Consider the following 22,500-nt stretch of genomic DNA (forward strand, 5'->3'; position numbering starts at 1 on the left):
TTGAATTCTTCACATTTCATACCATCGGTTAGTTGTCGAATCATTCCTCGATCATAACCTTCGTTCTTGTTTCATGTATGCTCTCTTCCACATAGGGCAAGCTAGAATTAACTATCTTACCCAGGACCGCCGGAGCAGCGTGGACCAGGGGAGAACTATACTTTGTCTTGTATGCCCTCTTCCACATAGGGCAAGCTAGAATGAACTATCTTACCCAGGACCGCCGGAGCAGCGTGGACCAGTGGAGGACTATACTTTGTTCATAACACCACAGTATTGAGTAATGTGCCCTCTTCCACATAGGGCAAGCTAGAATGAACTATCTTACCCAGGACCGCCGGAGCAGTGTGGACCAGTGGAGGACTACACAATCATGAGGTTTGATATCGACTTGTGTGTTTCAATAGGGTACCGATGGTATGTTTTGAACCGATTTGATTTAGCCATTCTGAAGTCATCACTTGGTTGAAGCGCTGAACTAGGGAGGGGCATCGTTTACATATATATTGGTTTTCGCATGCTCTACTAGGTTAATGTCATAGGGTTGGCTATCGAGCATGCCCAAGTGATGACTTGATTGTGTGCTTGCTTGAATTCTTCACATTTCATACCATCGGTTAGTTGTCGAATCATTCCTCGATCATAACCTTCGTTCTTGGTTCATGTATGCTCTCTTCCACATAGGGCAAGCTAGAATTAACTATCTTACCCAGGACCGCCGAAGCAGCGTGGACCAGGGGAGAACTATACTTTGTCTTGTATGCCCTCTTCCACATAGGGCAAGCTAGAATTAACTATCTTACCCAGGACTGCAAAGCAGCGTGGACCAGTGGAGGACTATACTTTGTTCATTACACCACAGTATTAAGTATGGTGTCCTCTTCCACCATAGGGCAAGCTAGAACTAACTATCTTACCCAGGACCGCCGAAGCAGTGTGGACCAGGGGAGGACTATACTTTATACTTCACACACTAGCCATACTGAAGTCATCACTTGGTTGAAGCGCTGAACTACGGCGGGGTAATCGTTTACAGGTTATAATCATATAGCTGCATGCTCATTAGTAGATAATGGAATATTGTATGGCAATATGAGCATGCCCAAGTGATGACTTTGTTTCAAGCTCAACAGGTAGGGTATTGAGTCCTCTTCCACATAGGGCAAGCTAGAATGAACTATCTTACCCAGGACCGCCGGAGCAGCGTGGACCAGTGGAGGACTCTATACTTTATACTTCACACCACAGTATTGAGTACGACTTGCATAAAGCCCCTAATGAGAACCACGAGGGCTCTCTCAATGTAGAACCACGAGGGCTCTAGTACCGATTCTCTCGGTACGGCTTGGTCCGTGTTCCTTTATGCTTGTACTCTAAGTATTAAGTATTGTGTCCTCTTCCACATAGGGCAAGCTAGAACTAACTATCTTACCCAGGACCGCCGAAGCAGTGTGGACCAGGGGAGGACTATACTTTATACTTCACACACTAGCCATACTGAAGTCATCACTTGGTGGGGGTGAACTACGGCGGTATCTATCGTTTTGGTTCGGTCTATATAGGGTCGCTTGCATGCTCATTCGAATATAATGTAATTGTGTATGGCAATATGAGCATGCCCAAGTGATGACTTTGTTTCAAGCTCAACAGGTAGGGTATTGAGTCCTCTTCCACATAGGGCAAGCTAGAATGAACTATCTTACCCAGGACCGCCGGAGCAGCGTGGACCAGTGGAGGACTCTATACTTTATACTTCACACCACAGTATTGAGTACTTCTTGCATAAAGCCCCTAATGAGAACCACGAGGGCTCTCTCAATGTAGAACCACAAGGGCTCTAGTACCGATTCTCTCGGTACGGCTTGGTCCGTGTTCCTTTATGCTTGTACTCTTAGAAAGTCTCAACCCGGAGGTCTTGACTTTGATTGTCATAGTTGGACTACGACGGGGCATCCGACCATTGCTGATCGAACACCCCTGATTCACCATCTTTCGGGTAGGCGGTACGCGTACCTCCGGACGCGGAAGTCTCAACCCGGAGGTCTTGACTTTGATTGTCATAGTTGGACTACGACGGGGTATCCGACTCATCGAATACCCCAGAAGCACACCATCTTTCGGGTAGGCGGTACGCGTACCTCCGGACGCGGAAGTCTCAACCCGGAGGTCTTGACTTTGATTGTCATAGTTGGACTACGACGGGGTATCCGACTCATCGAATACCCCAGAAGCACACCATCTTTCGGGTAGGCGGTACGCGTACCTCCGGACGCGGAAAGTCTCAACCCGGAGGTCTTGACTTTGGTTGTCATAGTCCAACTATGACGGGGCATCCGACCATTGCTGATCGAACACCCCTGTTACACCATCTTTCGGATAGGCGGTGCGCGACACCACCGACGCGGAAAGTCTCAACCCGGAGGTCTTGACTTTGTATTGTTGGATAGTCCTCTTCCACTATAGGGCAAGCTGGAAATATTCCATTTTACCCAGGACTGCCGAGGCAGCGTGGACCAGGGGAGAACTTCACGGAATCTTCAGGCATCCATGATTGCCATAGTGCGTAAGCCGCCGCTGTGCGCGTCAACTCGTTCCCCGTGAGGAGGAGTCTAGCCGCCGCTAAAAGACGAAGCATTAAGTGTCCTCATTCCACTATAGGGCAAGCTAGAATTAACTATCTTACCCAGGACCGCCGAAGCAGCGTGGACCAGGCGAGGACTATACTTTATACTTCACACCACAGTATTGAGTACGACTTGCATAAAGCCCCTAATGAGAACCACGAGGGCTCTCTCAATGTAGAACCACGAGGGCTCTAGTACCGATTCTCTCGGTACGGCTTGGTCCGTGTTCCTTTATGCTTGTACTCGCGGAAAGTCTCAACCCGGAGGTCTTGACTTTGATTGTCATAGTTGGACTACGACGGGGCATCCGACCATTGCTGACCGAACACCCCTGATTCATCATCTTTCGGATAGGAGGTGGGCGCACCTCCGACGCGGAAGTCTCAACCCGGAGGTTCGGACTTAGAGTTTTTCCCATTTAAAAGTTTTTCTCTTAGCCATACTGAAGTCATCACTTGGTGAACGATTGAACTAGGGCGGGTTAATCGTTTATAGGTATCATGTGGTTTGCATGCTCTCTTAGGTTAAGGTCATGTGGTTGGCTATCGAGCATGCCCAAGTGATGACTTTGTTTCACGCTTGCTTGATTTCTTCATGATTCCCTGTTATATAGTGTAATCATTCGAGAACAGGGAATCTTTGGTTTTGCTCAACAGGTATTGGATGTCAACTTGGTATCTAGATCGCATTAAGTCTCAACCCTTAGGTTCGGACTTGTATAGTGACATCTTGTTACGGTCTTGAGTCTCAACCCGCAGGTTCGGACTACTTAGTGTTTGATCGAATATAATATGGCAACTTGTGCCTAAGTCTCAACCCGCAGGTTCGGACTTCTGTTTATTTGGCCAATGTATGTATAAGGCAACTTGTGCCTAAGTCTCAACCCGCAGGTTCGGACTTGTGTATTTGTTCGAAGTCATGTATAAGGCAACGTGTGCCTAAGTCTCAACCCGCAGGTTCGGACTTGTTAGTGTTTCGTCAACTTTCATATGGCAACTTGTGCCTAAGTCTCAACCCGCAGGTTCGGACTTGTGTATTTGTTCGAAGTCATGTATAAGGCAACTTGTGCCTAAGTCTCAACCCGCAGGTTCGGACTTGTGTATTTGTTCGAAGTCATGTATAAGGCAACGTGTGCCTAAGTCTCAACCCGCAGGTTCGGACTTGTTAGTGTTTCGTCAACTTTCATATGGCAACTTGTGCCTGAGTCTCAACCCGCAGGTTCGGACTTCTATAGTGTTTCGTCAATTATCATATGGCAACTTGTGCCGAAGTCTCAACCCGCAGGTTCGGACTTCTGGAAGGATCACTTGGCCACTAATGATCCTTCCGCAGGTTCACCTACGGAAACCTTGTTACGACTTTTACTTCCTCTAAATCATCAAGTTCGGTCAACTTCGATAAAGCAGACGCGGTTCACGAGGATCCAGCGAACGATCATCTCCAAAGACCTCACTAAATAATCCATCGGTAGTAGCGACGGGCGGTGTGTACAAAGGGCAGGGACGTATTCAACGCTGGCTGATGACCAGCACTTACTAGAAGTTCCGAGTTCATATGGACCATTGCAATCCATAATCCCTACTAAGTGAGTATTTGAGTGATTTCCCGTTCCTCTCGGAATAGGAGACACGCTGCTACCCACATTGTAGCACGCGTGTAGCCCAGAACATCTAAGGGCATCACGGACCTGTTATCGCTCGATCTCATTTTGCTAAACACAAATTGTCCTGCTAAGCAGCGTACCGTAAGTGCACTTGCGCACACGAACAGCGAAGGTGTCAGGTCATACTCCACCGAAAGGTCCTAACCCGTTCCAATCGGCATCGACGCATTAACGCTGACTGCGTTCTAGTTAGCATATGTGAGTCACGTTCGTTATCGGAATTAACCAGACAAATCAATCCACGAACTAAGAACGGCCATGCACCACTACCCTTAAATTTGAGAAAGAGCTATTAATCTGTCTCACCTCCATAAGTTCGGACCTGGTAAGTTTTCCCGTGTTGAGTCAAATTGAACCGCAAGCTCCATTTCATTGTGGTGCCCTTCCGTCAATTCCTTTAAGTTTCAACTTTGCAACCATACTTCCCCCGGAACCTGACTTTGGTTTCCCGGAAGCTACTGAGAGCACCTGGTTGTAGCGTCTCCCAATTGCTAGTTGGCATCGTTTACGGTTAGAACTAGGGCGGTATCTAATCGCCTTCGATCCTCTAACTTTCGTTCTTGATTAAAGAAAGCATCCTTGACAAATGCCTTCGCTTTAGTTAGTCTTACGACGGTCTACGAATTTCACCTCTCGCGCCGTAATACTAGTGTCCCCAACTACTTCTGTTAATCATTACCTCCGGTCTGAGTACAAACCAATGAAAGATTAGACCAAGGTCGTATTCCATTATTCCATGCAAGATTATTCTAGGGCGTTTGGGCACCCTGCTTTAAGCACTCTAATTTGTTCAAGGTAAACGTGAGCGGTCGAGCTCTATGTTACACTTGCACCCGTTGAAGGGCACACCATGACACAGACTTGGTGCCCTACCACACCATTGAGTCGCAACCAGATTCCGACTTGGCCCACCGACCACGGGTTGACCGGGTCGGCGGAGCCGGACTGTGTTGGACAAGTATCAACTTCGAACGTTTTAACCGCAACAATTTTAATATACGCTAGTGGAGCTGGAATTACCGCGGCTGCTGGCACCAGACTTGCCCTCCACTTGATCCTCGTAGAAGGATTTATGCTCTACTCATTCCAATTATGAAACATCATTAAAGAGTTTCATATTGTTATTTCTCGTCACTACCTCCCCGTCCCGGGATTGGGTAATTTACGCGCCTGCTGCCTTCCTTGGATGTGGTAGCCATTTCTCAGGCTCCCTCTCCGGAATCGAACCCTGATTCCCCGTTACCCGTTGCAACCATGGTAGTCCTCTATACTACCATCCATAGTTGATAGGGCAGATATTTGCGAGATCTGTCGTCGGTGCGAGACCATACGATCAGCATCATTATCCAGACTTCAACTCAATGACACGGAGAACCCGCGATTGGTTTGACTAATAAGTGCACCAGTTCCCGCGAGGGTCCTGGCATGTTGCATGTATTAGCTCTAGATTTTCCACAGTTATCCAAGTAACTAGGTTGATGATCTCGTAAATTATAGCTGTTATACTGAGCCTTATGCGGTTTCACATTAAATCTGTTTGTACTTAGACATGCATGGCTTAACCTTTGAGACGAGCGTATATTACTGGTAGGATCAACCAGAATTCCGACTTTGCGTTCGAATGTTCATTGTCCCATTGCACCCGGAGGAGCAAACACCACGTTCTATATGTTGTCAAGTCCGGTAGCACACGGGAGGCGAGCCCCCGTGCGAACCTCATTGCCCTCGTATCACACACACACCCGATGCACCGGACAGGCACTTGAGCGGCATTCGACTCCGCTAAGCGCTCGTGCGCCCGATTGTGCATGCGCTGACGGGGCCTTCATACCCCTACCACAGCGACCTTATGCCAAACTTCCATGAATACTTAGGTGAGCTGACAAGGGCCTTCATTTCCCTACCATCAACTAAAGGACACGCTAGGCGCGTCCGATCATTGCAACTGCGGGGCTTTCATACCCCAATCACCACAGTACGCAATTCACCAGAGTTTAATCACAACCCCCCCGGACATGGCACACTATTAACTTGCAACAAAACTTAGTGTGTGCCGGGCACATCGGTTCCACAAAATCATTCCCGATGTACCCCAATTGGGGTTGTGAACGCATCCATGGTCCTCTGACACACCCAACCAAGCGTGGATACTACATACCTCAAACACCCAGTACACTAACAGACAAATCAACATATGGTTGCTTTCCCCCAGACATTTGCCAATCACTTGGCACCCGGACGGGAACTCGCTCCTGATTGCGCCAATGCCACCCATTTGCCAAGAGCGAGTTCTGTATGTAGATTTCATTTGGAAAGACAACCGTGTACTGGATATTCTATCCGACGATTACAGATGACGAGTACGAGACTCGACTACACTCACGGATAATACATTTTGGGTCGAGATTGCTTTCGGGGTTTTCGATTGGTCTTGCGCTTGTAAACGTATAACTTTGACTTGTGGTAACCTCGGTTTGTTAGTCGATCACGTGGTTGTGAACTGGGTAGGGGTGAGCAATCTGTTCACTTGCACTCTGGGTAGGAATATGGTGAGCGCTATAGGTTAAAGATCATGGTATGGTTCCATCGTGATGACTTTCGCTAGATAGTAGGATGTTTGGATAGTTATAACGTTTTTGGCCATTTGTTCATAGTGTTCGGTTCATTGAGGAATTCGATTGGTCTTTGCTTCACACACGTGGTCGATCACTTGGATGTGAACTAGGGTGAGAATAAGGTGTTCACTAGTGCTCTTAGGTTTTGGATCAGTACTGAGCACTTGATTGGTTTCGCATAATATGTATCCATAGTGATGACTCTTTCCAGCTTAAGATTTCGTGACCGGTTTCGAATCCTTCCCACGTTCGCTTTTACTTGGTTAGGTTTTCGAGTGTAGATTTGAAAGCAATCTCATGTATGTATCCCATCTGATATAAGCCACTGACAGTTCATGTCACCTCGTTCAACTCTCGCTGGGTCACAGAAGTATGTTACTGCGCCCATTATCCCTACTCGGATAGGTTCGGTTCGTTCGTTTTATACTACGGTGAGTAAACTCAATTTGTGCATCGCATAGCCATGGAAAGCAAGCTTTCGCGGGCCTCTTCGACTGTTTTGATACGAGCTGTGCCCGTGATGCTTGTCATCCCAGGATACTAGACCCCTTTGGACGACCGCATGACCATCAGAAAGTAAATTCCACGTTCGATTTGGGGTGTGAACCCCGAACATAAAGTCTTTGTGTAGAACCACGAGGGCTCTATAGTACCGATTCTCTCGGTACGCTTGGTCCGTGTTCCTTTATGTTCGTACTCTTGTGTGTTTAATATTCATGTTCGATTTGGGATATTTGCTACTGTCACCGTTTGAGTACTATGGGGCTTGAACCCCTAACATAAAGTCTTTGTGTAGAACCACGAGGGCTCTATAGTACCGACTCTCTCGGTACGCTTGGTCCGTGTTCCTTTATGTTCGTACTCTTGTGTGTATAATATTCATGTTCGGTTTGGGATATTTGCTACTTTCACCAGGGTCCCGTTCTTCATACAAGTCTGCCTTGCTAATGTGGTAACTTTTTAGTGTAGTTCTGACATTCCAATTTTGGGACTTAGCCGATTTTTCATATATTTCCATATGACCCATAGGGTCCCTTTCTTCATACAAGCTTGCCTAGGGCGATCGGTCAAAACTCGTCTTACTATTCGATTGGTCTTCGCACTTTCACCCTAGGCAGTTCGCCTAGGTCTGTCTTCTTGAGGAGGCCAAAACCCGAAATAAGGAGGTCCGGCCGACCCAGAAACCTCCCCTGTCTGAACTACACTAACCCGATTTTTCAGGGTCCTCAGCGCCATACAACTTTGCCTAGGTCACTTGTACCCTTGACTTAGGCCATCTGACTTGGTCCGTGTTTCTTCCTAGGGTTCACCTAGGTACTTTGCCTTGCTTCATGTGGTAACTTTTTAGTGTAGTTCTGACATCCCAATTTTGGGACTTAGCCGATTTTTCATGTATTTCCATATGACCCGTAGGGTCCCTTTCTTCATACAAGCTTGCCTAGGGCGATCGGTCAAAACTTGTCTTACTATTCGATTGGTCTTCGCACTTTCACCCTAGGCAGTTCGCCTAGGTCTGTCTTCTTGAGGAGGCCAAAACCCGAAATAAGGAGGTCCGGCCGACCCAGAAACCTCCCCTGTCTGAACTACACTAACCCGATTTTTCAGGGTCCTCAGCGCCATACAACTTTGCCTAGGTCACTTGTACCCTTGACTTAGGCCATCTGACTTGGTCCGTGTTTCTTCCTAGGGTTCACCTAGGTACTTTGCCTTGCTTCATGTGGTAACTTTTTAGTGTAGTTCTGACATCCCAATTTTGGGACTTAGCCGATTTTTCATGTATTTCCATATGACCCGTAGGGTCCCTTTCTTCATACAAGCTTGCCTAGGGCGATCGGTCAAAACTTGTCTTACTATTCGATTGGTCTTCGCACTTTCACCCTAGGCAGTTCGCCTAGGTCTGTCTTCTTGAGGAGGCCAAAACCCGAAATAAGGAGGTCCGGCCGACCCAGAAACCTCCCCTGTCTGAACTACACTAACCCGATTTTTCAGGGTCCTCAGCGCCATACAACTTTGCCTAGGTCACTTGTACCCTTGACTTAGGCCATCTGACTTGGTCCGTGTTTCTTCCTAGGGTTCACCTAGGTACTTTGCCTTGCTTCATGTGGTAACTTTTTAGTGTAGTTCTGACATCCCAATTTTGGGACTTAGCCGATTTTTCATGTATTTCCATATGACCCGTAGGGTCCCTTTCTTCATACAAGCTTGCCTAGGGCGATCGGTCAAAACTTGTCTTACTATTCGATTGGTCTTCGCACTTTCACCCTAGGCAGTTTGCCTAGGTCTGTCTTCTTGAGGAGGCCAAAACCCGAAATAAGGAGGTTCAGCCGACCCAGAAACCTCCCCTGTCAGAACTACACTAACCCGATTTTTCAGGGTCCTCAGCGCCATACAACTTTGCCTAGGTCACTTGTACTCTTGACTTAGGCCATCTGACTTGGTCCGTGTTTCTTCCTAGGGTTCACCTAGGTACTTTGCCTTGCTTGATGTGGTAACTTTTTAGTGTAGTTCAGACATCCCAATTTTGGGACTTAGCCGATTTTTCATGAATTTCCATATGACCCTAAGGGTCCCTTTCTTCATACAAGCTTGCCTAGGGCGATCGGTCAAAACTTGTCTTACTATTCGATTGGTCTTCGCACTTTCACCCTAGGCAAACTGCCTAGGTGTAGCTTCTTGATGAGGCCAAAACCCAAAATAAGGGGGTTCGGCCGACCCAAAAACCTACCCTGTCTAAACTACACTAACCAGATTTTTCAGGGTCCTCAGCGCCATACAACTTTGCCTAGGTCACTTATACTCTTGACTTAGGCCATCTGACTTGGTCCGTGTTTCTTCCTAGGGTTCACCTAGGTACTTTGCCTTGCTTGATGTGGTAACTTTTTAGTGTAGTTCTGACATCCCAATTTTGGGACTTAGCCGATTTTTCATGTATTTCCATATGACCCATAGGGTCCCTTTCTTCATACAAGCTTGCCTAGGGCGATCGGTCAAAACTTGTCTTACTATTCGATTGGTCTTCGCACTTTCACCCTAGGCAGTTTGCCTAGGTGTAGCTTCTTGAGGAGGTCAAAACCCAAAATAAGGAGGTTCAGCCGACCCAAAAACCTCCCCTGTCTAAACTACACTAACCAGATTTTTCAGGGTCCTCACCGTCATACAACTTTGCCTAGGTCACTTGTTCTCTTGACTTAGGCCATCTGACTTGGTCCGTGTTTCTTGCTAGGGTTCACCTAGGTACTTTGCCTTGCTTGATGTGGTAACTTTTTAGTGTAGTTCAGACATCCCAATTTTGGGACTTAGCCGATTTTTCATGTATTTCCATATGACCCATAGGGTCCCTTTCTTCATACAAGCTTGCCTAGGGCGATCGGTCAAAACTTGTCTTACTATTCGATTGGTCTTCGCACTTTCACCCTAGGCAGTTTGCCTAGGTGTAGCTTCTTGAGGAGGTCAAAACCCAAAATAAGGAGGTTCAGCCGACCCAAAAACCTCCCCTGTCTAAACTACACTAACCAGATTTTTCAGGGTCCTCACCGTCATACAACTTTGCCTAGGTCACTTGCACTCTTGACTTAGGCCATCTGACTTGGTCCGTGTTTCTTGCTAGGGTTCACCTAGGTAGTTTGCCTTGCTTGATGTGGTAACTTTTTAGTGTAGTTCTGACATCCCAATTTTGGGACTTAGCCGATTTTTCATGTATTTCCATATGACCCTTAGGGTCCCTTTCTTCATACAAGCTTGCCTAGGGCGATCGGTCAAAACTTGTCTTACTATTCGATTGGTCTTCGCACTTTCACCCTAGGCAGTTTGCCTAGGTGTAGCTTCTTGATGAGGCCAAAACCCAAAATAAGGGGGTTCGGCCGACCCAAAAACCTACCCTGTCTAAACTACACTAACCAGATTTTTCAGGGTCCTCAGCGCCATACAACTTTGCCTAGGTCACTTGTTCTATTGACTTAGGCCATCTGACTTGGTCCGTGTTTCTTCCTAGGGTTCACCTAGGTACTTTGCCTTGCTTGATGTGGTAACTTTTTAGTGTAGTTCAGACATCCCAATTTTGGGACTTAGCCGATTTTTCATGTATTTCCATATGACCCATAGGGTCCCTTTCTTCATACAAGCTTGCCTAGGGCGATCGGTCAAAACTTGTCTTACTATTCGATTGGTCTTCGCACTTTCACCCTAGGCAGTTTGCCTAGGTGTAGCTTCTTGAGGAGGTCAAAACCCAAAATAAGGAGGTTCAGCCGACCCAAAAACCTCCCCTGTCTAAACTACACTAACCAGATTTTTCAGGGTCCTCACCGTCATACAACTTTGCCTAGGTCACTTGCACTCTTGACTTAGGCCATCTGACTTGGTCCGTGTTTCTTGCTAGGGTTCACCTAGGTAGTTTGCCTTGCTTGATGTGGTAACTTTTTAGTGTAGTTCTGACATCCCAATTTTGGGACTTAGCCGATTTTTCATGTATTTCCATATGACCCTTAGGGTCCCTTTCTTCATACAAGCTTGCCTAGGGCGATCGGTCAAAACTTGTCTTACTATTCGATTGGTCTTCGCACTTTCACCCTAGGCAGTTTGCCTAGGTGTAGCTTCTTGATGAGGCCAAAACCCAAAATAAGGGGGTTCGGCCGACCCAAAAACCTACCCTGTCTAAACTACACTAACCAGATTTTTCAGGGTCCTCAGCGCCATACAACTTTGCCTAGGTCACTTGTTCTATTGACTTAGGCCATCTGACTTGGTCCGTGTTTCTTCCTAGGGTTCACCTAGGTACTTTGCCTTGCTTGGTGTGGTAACTTTTTAGTGTAGTTCTGACATCCTCATTTTGGGACTTAGCCGATTTTTCGTAAAATACCATATGACCCATATGGGTCCTTTGCTTCATATAAGTTTGCCTTGCTTGGTGTGGTAACTTTTTAGTGTAGTTCTGACATCCTCATTTTGGGACTTAGCCGATTTTTCGTAAAATACCATATGACCCATATGGGTCCTTTGCTTCATATAAGTTTGCCTTGCTTGGTGTGGTAACATTTGAGTGTAGTTCTGACATCCCCATTTTGGGACTTAGCCGATTTTTCGATCAATACCATATGACCCATCAGGGTCCTTTGCTTCATATAAGTTTGCCTTGCTTGATGTGGTAACATTTGAGTGTAGTTCTGACATCCCCATTTTGGGACTTAGCCGATTTTTCGATCAATACCATATGACCCATCAGGGTCCTTGCCTTCATATAAGTTTGCCTTGCTTGGTGTGGTAACATTTTAGTGTAGTTCTGACATCACCATTTTGGGACTTAGCCGATTTTTCGTAAAATACCATATGACCCATCAGGGTCCTTTGCTTCATATAAGTTTGCCTTGCTTGGTGTGGTAACACATGAGTGTAGTTCTGACATCCCCATTTTGGGACTTAGCCGATTTTTCGACCAATACCATATGACCCATCAGGGTCCTTTGCTTCATATAAGTTTGCCTTGCTTGGTGTGGTAACATTTGAGTGTAGTTCTGACATCCCCATTTTGGGACTTAGCCGATTTTTCGATCCATCCTATATGACCCATCAGGGTCCTTTTTCTTCATATAAGTTTCCCAAGACTTAGTGCTTTTTACCTTTGGACACCAATATCACCCTTACGGGTTTCTTTGATCTTCTCACTTTGTATTGACCAAATGTAGGTCTTGCCATGCCAAACATATAATTGTTCTACACCAAGTCTCTATCTCGTACCGCCAGCTCGGTACATTCGATCAACCTGCCCTTAAGGCACCCGGGACTTAGCCATTTTTTCACATTTTTCATGATTTTGAGGCAACTTTTCTCGACTTTGTCACCTTATATCACCAAGATCCTTTCCCTTTAGCGCTTCACTCTGTTCCAATGATATTTAGCGCTGACTATCACCTTTCTATCGCTGAGCTCAACTTCTTATTCGGTGCCATAGAGCCAGAGATATTTGGTGTATGCTGTTATAAGGGAAGTTTGTCACTTTTTCAAAGGCCCACTTTGGGACGCCCATATCTCACCTTCAGGTATCTTCGATCTTCTTGTCGTCTATGGACGAAACTTAGGTCTTGTCTTGGCCAACTTATAAATGTTCTACGGCCAAGCCGTATCTCTTACCGCCAGCCCGGTATTTTTGGACTTAGTCGGATTTTCGCCTCTCGTGGTAACAGTTTCTGACTTTGACTCACAATAACACCCGAACGATCACATGCTAGCGCTTTGCTTGGAAGGAAATATAGTTAGCGCTACCTTTTCTCTTTCTATCGATACCTTGTTCGTTCCATTCCATGCCATACAGCCGAAGTTATGATGTTTCCCGTTTTCCATATCATGTGGAGCTTATGCTCTGGGAAAACCATCTAACACCTGTACCACCCTTTTGGGTACCACCGATCTCGTCACTATGTTCGGGCCAAATATAGGTTATAACATGCCCAACATATAATTGTTCTACACCAAGTCTCTATCTCTTACCGCCTGCTCGGTATTTTACTCGTAAGTCCAAATTTCACAACTTGTACTTTTTGGCCCAATGTACTCGAGTTTCAATTTTGGTAACATTTTTCGACTTTGACACTTAATAACTTCCAAATCATGCTAGTTAGCGCTTTGCTTTCTTCTAGTCGTATCTAGCGCTGGGTGTTACCTTTCCAAAACATATCCTAGCTTTACAATCCATGCCATACAGCCGGAGCTACATGGTGCACAAGTCAAATCCATTTTAGCCATGTTTCATTTTTGCCAATTTTTGACCACTCGTATCACCCTTCCAGAGTGGTCCGATCTTCTCGCTGTCTATGGACGACTTTTAGGTCTCGTAGAGGCAAACTTATAAGTATTCTACGTCAACCCGCTATCTCTTACCGCCTGCTCGGTATTCTTGGTCTTGTGTGATTTTTGGCCATTTTGGTATTATTTTTCCACTTTGTCGCTTAATAACTCAGTTTTGCTCAACACTTAGCGCTTCGGTTGTTTGGGATTATAGTTAGCGCTCGGTTCGACCTTTCCAACACTGATCTTAGCTTGTCGATCCGTTCCATACAGCCTGAGTTATTCGCGATACCGTGTTTCAACCCATTTCTCAAGTCTCGTTTTGGTCCAACTTTGAACCAGCCATATCACCCTGATGGGTACCTCCGATCTTCTCGCTCTATATTGGCCAAAGTTAGGTCTTGTGGTAACGTACTTATGATTGTTCTACGCCGTGTTCGTAGCTCTTATCGTTCGCCCGCTATTTTCGATCATAAGGTGAATTTTCGCCTCTAAACCACCATTTTTCACCTTTGCCCTCTAATATGACCGACTTGCTCAACACCTAGCGCTTCGCTTGGTAGGACACATAGCTAGCGCTCGTCAAGACCTTTCCAACGCATATCCAAGCTTTCCGATCCGAGCCATACAGCCTGAGCTATAGGCGATACCGTTTTTCCCATTTTCTTGGTCACATGCACTTTAGGGTACCCCTTTTTGCCTTTGACCCTTAATACCTCCTCCGGGTCACTAGTAGGCGCTCAGCTTGGTAGGAAACATAGCTAGAGCAGGCCTTCACCTTTCCAAAACTGCCGAAAGTGTACCGATCCGACATCTAGAACCAAAGTTATGGTCATTCCCATCATGCTCTACTTTCATGGTCAACCTCCACCAAGCACACCTAGGTTGGACCAACTTTCACCAACTCATCTCGAACCCCAAATTTGCTTCGACCTACTAGGTTTCCCTAGTAAAGTGGTCAAAACATCCATTACAACACGACTGGTCTTTCTGGTGGTCGACCTAGGCGACTTTGTTCGACGACCACCACCCCATGGAACTAAAAGACGTCCCTTGATACGGACCACCGATACATTTTCCGGCCTGTCTAAACTACACTCATCGAAATTTTTTTGGGTCCCCACCGTCATACAAGTTTCCCTAGGTCAAGTTTTTCTTCCGGATCGGCCGCGGACCTCACTTTTCATTATCTAGGGAGGCCACAGGGCCCCAAAAGGGGTTTTTTAAAATTTTCGACACTTTCGACTTTGGTCGGATTTTTTCCGATTTTGGTCCGACCTAGGGACTTGGTGGTCCAAGGAGCCTCGGGACCAAACTTTTTTCTCAGGGGTCCCTACCTCCATACAACTTTGCCTAGGTAAATTTTTTGTTCCAAATCGACCGCGGATTTCACTTTTCAATATCTGGGGCTCGTGTAGAGTCCGAATATGAGGTTTTCTCATTTTTCGACATTTTCGACTTTTTTGGGATTTTTTCGGGTTTTTCGACCTAGGGGTCCGCCGAACAAATTTTGGGTCAAAAATTTTTATTGAACTAGTCGAAAGTACGCAAAAAGATAAGACTTTTTGCCGAAGACACCATGCCCCGGAACCGACTCCTTCCCCATCAAAATTGGGGACAAACGTGATTTTTGAAACTTTTCCTTAGGGAGCCAAAGACTTAGAAAATTTTCAAATCCTCGATTTTTCGATTGCGAGCTAGCGCTTTGCGGTCTTCGGCAATGTTTTAGATCTCGACGAGATAAGACTTTTTGGTCAAGAGACATTTTGCCCTCCGACCCCTCCTTCCCCCCGCAAATCGCCCACCAAAGTGCAATTTTTGCATTTTCACCTCTTTGCACGCACTGTTCGGCCCAAATGACCCCTTTCTATGGGTCTGAGCGCTTTGCGGTCTTCGGCAAACTTTTAGAGCGTACCAAGCACTAATTATAATTCTTCTACACCACCTTCGTACCTCTTCATCCCTGGCCGCTATTCGCGTACCAAGGTAATTTTTGTTCATTTTGTCAACATTTTTCATCTTTGACTGCTTATATCGGCCTTGCCATGAACCGATAGCGCTTCGCTGTGTTCTAACGTAAGTTAGTACTACTCAATACCTTTCCAAATCATGTCTTAGATTGTCATTTGCTTGCTTACAGCCGGAGCTATGAGTGATACCGTAAAAAGTACCGAAACTTGGAAAAATCCTTGGATCGACCATATCCCCCCTTTGGGGGCCAGATATCGAAAAAAGTTCTGATTCAAAAAGTTGCGCCTTAACGTGTTCTAGTTATGCCTAGAACATTTCACTTCGCTAGCTGGCCTGCAACTTAGCCGTAATTGGGATTTTAGGGTGTTCATGGAGGGCCCATTTCCTGCGACTTGGTATCTTTTGGGCCCTATGTTTCTCTAATATCTCCACGAGTTTTCCAGGTAGCCTTCTCATACTTTCAGGGTGCCTAGAACACCTCAAGACCTTTCCAACGCTATGCCGTTCGCCTCGCTCGGACATCTACAGCCAAAGTTATTCGAGGTACACGGTACCTTACCCTGTTTTCTCAGTACTTGGTCGAAAATTTCGATCAGCCATATGACCGACTTGGACAACCCTGAGCGGGTTGGCCCCATATAACTAAACTTTCGTCTCGTGGAGGCAAACTTATAAATATTCCACGTCAACTCGCTATCTCGTACCGCCTTGACGGTATACTTGGTCCAAGGGCCATTTCCAGCGACTTGGTCGCAATTTCGCTCTAAGTTTCGCTAATACCTTCGTCCGTGGACATGGTGATTTTTTGTTCGTATTTTTCCTTGATAGTCCCACTCAAGACTATTCCATACCAGAGCCAAGCGTCCCGCTAAGTGCCATACAGCCTGAGCAGTAATTCATGAAAGGTACCTCTACTAGTTTTTGCCATACTTGGGTACAAACTTTGTATCGCCCATATCTCCACTTTGGAGGCCAGCCAGCACCTTTGCCCCATATACTTTTTTCTTGGTCATACCATGCACTAAATATAATTGTTCTACGCCAACTTGCTATCTCTTCTCTAACTTGCCGTTATTCTTGGTCCAAGTCCCATTTCATTCGTTTTCGGACCCATTTTGCTATATGTTTCACTAATAGCTTCGGCCATGGACAAGCTGATATTCTGTTTGTATTTTTGCTTGATAGTCCCACTTAAGACCATTCCAAAACACACCGCAACTTGTCGCTCGGTGGCAAACTGACCGAGTTATAATTCATGAAAGATACCTCAACTTGGTACACCATGTGGTCGGCCCAAACCATATACCGACCAAACGACCGACTTGGAGCACCCTGACCGGGTTGCCCCCATATAATGAAAGTTGCGTCTCTACACGCCCAACTTATGAATATTCTACGCCAAGTCGCTATCTCTTACCGGTAAGCCGGTATTCACCTTCCAAGGGTGATTTTGGTCAAGTGCCATTTCCTGCGACTTGGTCCCCGAATTGGACCATCATCACCTAATATCTCCGTGGTCTTTCAACTCAGCCTCATAAAACTTTCAGGGTAGATAGGTCTCCCCAAGACCTTTCCAACGGTGAGCCGTTTGCCTCGCTCGGCCATCTACAGCCGAAGTTATTAATGGTACTTGGTACCTTACCCTGTTTTTTCCATACTTGTTCGTACTTGGGTACAAACTTTGGATCGCCCATATCTCCACTTTGGAGGCCAGCTAGCACCTTGGCCCCATATACTTTTTTGTTGGTCATGCCATGCACCAAATATAATTGTTCTACGCCAACTTGCTATCTCTTCTCCAACTTGCCGTTATTCTTGGTCCAATTCCCATTTCATTCGTTTTTGGACCCATTTTGCTATATGTTTCACTAATAGCTTCGGCCATGGACAAGCTGATTTTCTATTTGTATTTTTGCTTGATAGTCCCACTCAGAACCATTCCAAATCACATCGCAACTTGTCGCTCGGTGGCAAACTGACCGAGTTATAATTCATGAAAGGTACCTCTTCTTGGTACACCACATGGTCGGCCCAAACCATAAACCGACCAAACGACCGACTTGGAGCACCCTGACCGGGTTGCCCCCATATAATGAAAGTTGCGTCTTTACACGCCCAACTTATGAATATTCTACGCCAAGTCGCTATCTCTTACCGGTAAGCCGGTATTCACCTTCCAAGCGTGATTTTGGTCAAGTGCCATTTCCTGCGACTTGGTCCCCGAATTGGACCATCATCACCTAATATCTCCGTGGTCTTTCAACTCAGCCTCATGAAACTTTCAGGGTAGATAGGTCTCCCCAATACCTTTCCAACGATATGCGGTTTGCCTCGCTAGGCCATCTACAGCCGAAGTTATACATGGTACTTGGTACCTTACCCTGTTTTTTCCATACTTGTTCATACTTGGGTACAAACTTTGAATCGCCCATATCACCACTTTGGAGGCCAGCCAGCGCCTTGGCCCCATACACATTTTTGTTGGTCATACCACGCACTAGTTATAAATGTTCTACGCAAGCTTGCTATCTCTTCTCCAACTTGCGGTTATTTTTGACTCAAGTCCCATTTCATTAGTTTTTGGTACCAATTCGCTCTATGTTTCGCTAATAGCTTCGCCCAAGGACTTTGTGATTTTTTGTTCGCATTTTTCCTAAATAGTCCCACTCAAGACTATTCCAAATCACACCTTAGCCCAACGCTCAGTGCCATACAGCCTGAGTTATAATTCATGAAAGGTACCTCACCTTGGTACACCACATGGTCGGTCCAAACCATCAACCAACCATATGACCGACTTCGAGTCGAGCTAGCGGCTAGGCTCAATATAATGAAATGCGTGTCTTGATGCGGGCTACTGACGGTCTGAACAATGTAGCTCGCTAGCTCGTCTCTAAACTTGTGTTTTGGTCGAATATTGGGTGTTCATGTACCACTTCGGGTAACATGGACTTTGGTGCAACTTTACCACTTGTGCACTTAATAACTTCCCGGTCATTCAAGTCTTTGCCTTCATACTTTCAGGGTAGTTAGGTCTCGTCGAGACCTTTCCATACATATGCCAAACTCATCGATCGGACATCTATAGCCCGAGTTATTCGCGGTACACCGTACCTTACCCTGTTTTTTCCTCAATTGGGTACAAACCTTGGAACACCCATATCGCCCCTTTAGAGACTAGCTGGCACGTTGGCCTCATATAATGATAAGTGCACCTCAACTAGGGCTACTGACGGTCAGAACATTTCAACTTGCTAGCTCGGGCCCACACTTGTGTTTTTCTCGAATATATGGTTCAAGTGTGCCACTTTGGGCACTTTTGGACATTTTGTCCCCACACAACTTTCTTGCCTTGGTAGATAGGGTCTTGTGATCTTGGGCAAAAAGATGCACCAAGATAAAGTCTAACTTTCGTTCTTGTACCGCAAAGCGCTATCTTAAACACCCGAGGAGATAGAAAGTGATTATGTTCGGTATATCGGTCTTCCATGGCCTACTATGGTAAACCCCTGCAGGTATGCAACCGAAGGTGCTTGGTACATGTATTTGGTGCAATATCGGTGCAAAGTAGGTGTTTCCTTGATCGGGCTATAACTTTCTTGGTTGATGTTGGATTGCTTTGCGGTCTTCGGGGGATAGTTAGGGAACATGTTGGCCAACATTTCCTTATTCCTCAGCCTGGCCGTACCTCTTACCGTCTAGGCGGTATACATGCTCTAAGTTGGAACTTGTGTTCCTTTGGGTAACTTCTCTGACTTTGACGCTTAATAACTTTCGTTCATATGCAGTCTAAGCTCTGCAACTCTCAGGAAAGCTAGTACTACTCATTTCCTTTCCATATCAGTCTTTGGCTTGTCGATCCGATGTCTACAGCCTTACTTATTCACGTTCCCTGTGAAGGTAGGTTTTTGCCCATTTTCCAGTTCATGTGGTAACATTCCCAGACTTTGCCGGCTTTCTCTTCATGTGGTAACTTGCTTGCTCATGTGGTAACTTGGAAGTGTATTTCTGACAGACCCAATCTGGGACTTAGCCGATTTTTCTCTGCATATTATATGGATCCATCACTAGGCCATCTTGCTTGCTCATGTGGTAACTTGGAAGTGTATTTCTGACAGACCCAATCTGGGACTTAGCCGATTTTTCTCTTCATATCATATGGATCCATCACTAGGCCATCTTGCTTGCTTGTGTGGTAACTTGATAGTGTATGTCTGACAGACCCAATCTGGGACTTAGCCGATTTTTCTCTTCATATCATATGGATCCATCACTAGGCCATCTTGCTTGCTTGTGTGGTAACTTGGAAGTGTATTTCTGACAGACCCAATCTGGGACTTAGCCGATTTTTCTCTTCATATTATATGGATCCTGGACTTAGCCGATTTTTCTCTTCATATCATATGGATCCATCACTAGGCCATCTTGCTTGCTTGTGTGGTAACTTGGAAGTGTATTTCTGACAGACCCAATCTGGGACTTAGCCGATTTTTCTCTTCATATCATATGGATCCATCACTAGGCCATCTTGCTTGCTTGTGTGGTAACTTGGAAGTGTATTTCTGACAGACCCAATCTGGGACTTAGCCGATTTTTCTCTTCATATTATATGGATCCTGGACTTAGCCGATTTTTCTCTTCATATCATATGGATCCATCACTAGGCCATCTTGCTTGCTTGTGTGGTAACTTGGAAGTGTATTTCTGACAGACCCAATCTGGGACTTAGCCGATTTTTCTCTTCATATTATATGGATCCTGGACTTAGCCGATTTTTCTCTTCATATCATATGGATCCATCATTAGGCCATCTTGCTTGCTTGTGTGGTAACTTGATAGTGTATTTCCGACAGACCCAATCTCGGACTTAGCCGATTTTTCTCTTCATATTATATGGTTCCATCACTAGGCCATCTTGCTTGCTTGTGTGGTATCTTGAAAGTGTATGTCTGACAGACCCAATCTCGGACTTAGCCGATTTTTCTCTTCATATAATATGGATCCTGGACTTAGCCTGTTATTAGGTTATTATATATGGATCCTGGACTTAGCCGATTATTAGGTTATTATATATGGATCCTGGACTTAGCCGATTTTTCTCTTCATATAATATGGATCCGGGACTTAGCCGATTATTAGGTTATTATATATGGATCCTGGACTTAGCCGATATTTCTCTTCATATAATATGGATCCGGGACTTAGCCAATTTTTCTCTTCATATAATATGGATCCGGGACTTAGCCGATTTTTCTCTTCATATAATATGGATCCGGGACTTAGCCAATTTTTCTCTTCATGTGGTAACGTATGCCAATCGCTCACAAGTCATGGGATAAGGGTACTTGTGTTCTTCCATCTTCTAAGTCCCGCACGGGGACATCGTGATCGCCCCAAGTCCGGAATAGCGCCAAGTCAAGCCCCACGGTGGCCGTACAGGACCTGTTAGCGGCGGCCCCACTGACAGCACTAATCCGGACTTAGAAATTATATCTTTCTAATCGAACACCACACACGCAACACCACCATACCACCATCTCCTTGCAAGTACCTAAGTACCCGCAACTCCATGGTGAAGGCAATGTCACTCCATCACCAACCTCTTTGCACTGCAAGCACTTGCGTACCCACAACACTCCGAAGAAGGCAACGGCGCGCGATGCTCGACTCCACACACCACACCACACCACACCACCGATGGCCAGCCAGCCAGCCAGCCCAGCTAAGGACTAACCAACCAACCAACCACCAATGGCCTAGGCCAGCCAGATCCCACCTTCAAGTCCAAGCACAGCCAAGTGCAAGTACCGCCAAGTGTTCACCAACCAACCAACACACCAGGTCAGTTGGCCGGTACCCACCTTCAAGTGCCATTACCCTCGGGTGCAAGCTCAATCAAGTGTTAACCAACCAACCCGGCCAAGGCAGCCAACAGGCCGGCACCCTACAGCACCGATCCGCCATTACCACCTCAACCGTTGACCATGCAAGTGGCCTCGGACAACAGGTGACACCCGAAGTACATCCGAAGAACGTATATCAAGTGTTTGCTCACCAAGTCCTCAACCAACCCCAAGTACCCGGAGGTACCCAGAGTGTTGGATCCGCCAACCACTACCAGCACTCCAAGTCCTCGCGAACCCAAAGTGTTTGCCCGGTAGGGCCATTAGACCACAACGCTTGCTAACCATGCAAGTGGCCTCGGACAACAGGTGACACCCGAAGTACACCCGGAGAGTGTATATCAAGTGTTTGTTCACCAAGTCCTCAACCAACCCCAAGTACCCGGAGGTACCCAGAGTGTTGGATCCGCAAACCCGTCCCGGCACTCCAAGTCCTTGCGAACCCAAAGTGTTTGCCCGGTAGGGCCATTGTATCACAACGCTTGCGACCATGCAAGTGGCCTCGAACAAGGTGACAGGGGTATCTTCACCAAGTTCTCAACCAACCCCAAGTACCCGGAGGTACCCAGAGTGTTGGGTCCGCCAACCACTACCAGCACTCCAAGTCCTCGCGAACATAAAGTGTTTGCCCGGTAGGGCCATTAGACCACAACGCTTGCTAACCATGCAAGTGGTCTCGGACAACAGGTGACACCCGAAGTACATCCGGAGAGTGTACAACAAGTGTTTGTTCACCAAGTCCTCAACCAACCCCAAGTACCCGGAGGTACCCAGAGTGTTGGATCCGCCAACCCGTCCCGGCACTCCAAGTCCTTGCGAACCCAAAGTGTTTGCCCGGTAGGGCCATTGAATCACAACGCTTGCTAACCATGCAAGTGGTCTCGGACAACAGGTGACACCCGAAGTACATCCGGAGAGTGTATATCAAGTGTTTGTTCACCAAGTCC

The sequence above is a fragment of the Anopheles ziemanni genome (genome assembly GCF_943734765.1).
Source record: "Anopheles ziemanni chromosome X unlocalized genomic scaffold, idAnoZiCoDA_A2_x.2 X_unloc_26, whole genome shotgun sequence".
In the NCBI taxonomy this organism is placed as follows: domain Eukaryota; kingdom Metazoa; phylum Arthropoda; class Insecta; order Diptera; family Culicidae; genus Anopheles; species Anopheles ziemanni.